The following is a 2,749-nucleotide window of genomic DNA, read 5'->3' on the forward strand; positions in this document are numbered from 1 at the left end:
CCTAAACTAGCACTCATTTAGTATCATTTTGTAGAACAGAACATTCTTAAAATATTTTTTTCTTCCTAATATTCATCCTAAACTAAAGTAGGACACCTGCATCTATAGCAGATGCTTAAATATTATCACATCTATCTAAAAAACTTTATGGCTACCAAATTTCTGAAGATTGGAGGCTAAAATTATTAAATTGATAAATTGATTATATTTGTGAGGGGGGGGGGGTGTTAGCCCACATACACCTAAGTATATGTTTGAAGAAGAACCGGGTGTATCAAATGTCTAGACATGTAATTAAATTGTTTATATGTTGAAATCTGCTTAATAATTGTTGTTTTGTTTGCGAGGGGATGCCAAGTGGATTGAGAACGGCCTAATGTTCGCCTAGATGAGAGGGTGGGGGGAGGTTGGAAGGGGGGTTTCTAAAGTGGGGGGAAGGGTGAATTAGTGCATATATAGGGTGAGTTAAAAGTATATATAAATCGTAAGTAGTATTCTATAACTCATTAAAACTTAACGGACAGTTTTTTGGAGGGAAATTGTTTTTAATCCTAATTTTTTTGCTCCCCCTCCAGCTCCCTTACCCTGGGTCTCCCTGGTTTCCCTGGTATCCCTGATATCCCTACCCGGCCGGTATAACAGTCAATATGTCAAAATGTTTACAGCCCAGGACGTTGTGCGGTGACGTATGCGGTTCCTCTGGTAATAATACTGCCTCAGGGGGTATCATCACTTAATATTCAAACCAAACAATATCAGGCTCACAAGATATTGCTAAATTTTCCCGCGTTTTTCTCAGGAAGATTGTGTACACAATATTAATAGATAAACAAGATGGATGTCAGAAATGTTCAATTTAGATAAATACAAATATCTCAGGGGCATTTCTTAATTGAGAGATCCATTTCTTAATGATACTAATGTCCAATGGTTTAGTGAAGTATGAAAATTGCGTGACACTATTGATACGAGGGGGGGGGGGGGGAAATATAGCGCGAAATTTCTACTTCCCCTTGGTGGGGAATATACATGCTTTCAATTACACACTATTGTGGAAAGGCAATTTGCATGAATTAGTAATGTATATGTTTACACTACAGTTCAAATAATATTTGTAATTCAGTGCAAATTTATACTTAAACAGACATGGATATTATCTACATACATTTAGGATAAAACAAATATTTACAAAATTTGAATATTCTAAATTATGGAAAATATAATGATTATAAACAGCTGAGTTGGACCAGAGGAACCTTTGCGGTCAGACTAATCAACCATGACGTCATCAATCCTCCCCCCCTCCCATCCTTTCATCCCCCCCCCTTCCTCCGGCATAATACTGCATATAATTTCAATTTCATGTTGTCTGTAAATTATACATGTACAGGATGCAGTGCTTAATCTTCTGACAATAGATAGAAATAAAAACAATGGTTCGTATATATATAAACACTTGTATAGTATAATGGGATTAAAATGAAAGTTTCCGTAATATTAGTATTCAGGACTAACAAAGCCAGGATAAAATTAAACGCAAATTAAAAATCTAATAGATATATAATCCATTCATTGAGTTACTTCCAATCGTAATCTCTCTCCTTATAGTACTATTCATCTATATTCCCCCCCCCTCCCTCTGCTTCCCTCTCTCATCTACCCCTCTCAGTCTCTTTCAGCTTTAAGCAGGCTTATTTTTGAGACATTCCACTGCTACTTTATAATCGGGTGATAGATAGATAGAAAGTTAAAAAACATAAAAAAATTTACTTAAGAAAAAGTTTTATATATAAACGCAAATGAAGATAGATATGCATACAGTTAGATAGCGAGGCCTAAGCACTATATTTTGATGCAATCAAGCCATTTGATCTGACTGCTTCCCCCTCCCTATCTCGTTGAAAAATCCCCCAAATTCTGAACAAAAAACCCCGCAATAATTTTGATTATCTGCGGCCCTACCATGGTATGCGCAAAAATGATTATTACATTTACTCAACGCAGTGTGCATAGAAATATATAATGTTTTGACCCCCGTTTTACGATCTAGGGGTCACTGACCCTCTCTATACCCCCGTTTCTCAGCCTTCTTTTCTTGAAGACCCCTTTTTTTCTTAATTTTTAAAACTTAAACTTTAAATATGCGAAATAGAATGTGAAAACATGTGTGTGACTTATAGCTTTTTACCATTTCTAAGATGTTTTTGTGGGCATCCTGTACAGCAATATATATACGTACTGGGATACCCTGTATTTTGTTGTATGTGTGTATATATATATTTCGTGGGCTGGGGGCGGAGTTTAACTTTATTTATTTCAATCTAAATGTAAGTTTAACATACAATCGTATACAAAGCTTTACTTGTGCTAAATAGCCCCCCCCCCTCCCCCTCCCCTTTCCGCTTTTGCATCCCGCTCCCGCATAAAAAATGTATCTCAAGCGAAGTAGAACCGATATACTGTAAACAAAAGAGACGGAGATGATACATAACAAAACCCTCCCTTATCCCCCCCCCAATGTTCTACGTTCCCTCCCAATGGGGGGGGGGCAGAGAGGGGGGAGAGATAAACCGAATTTTCTTCTCTTCTTGTACCAGTTGGATCTAGGTTACTTGATTTATGCGGCCTAGACCCATCTAATTATAGCCCTGGTTATTCAGGCAAACATTTGCTTTTTAAATATATTTATTTAAACATTTTTAACAATATTTTTAACAATATAACCATTTATTTGGTTTAGATATATTTA

The sequence above is a fragment of the Eurytemora carolleeae genome, unplaced genomic scaffold, assembly GCF_000591075.1.
Source record: "Eurytemora carolleeae unplaced genomic scaffold, Eaff_2.0 scaffold986, whole genome shotgun sequence".
In the NCBI taxonomy this organism is placed as follows: domain Eukaryota; kingdom Metazoa; phylum Arthropoda; class Copepoda; order Calanoida; family Temoridae; genus Eurytemora; species Eurytemora carolleeae.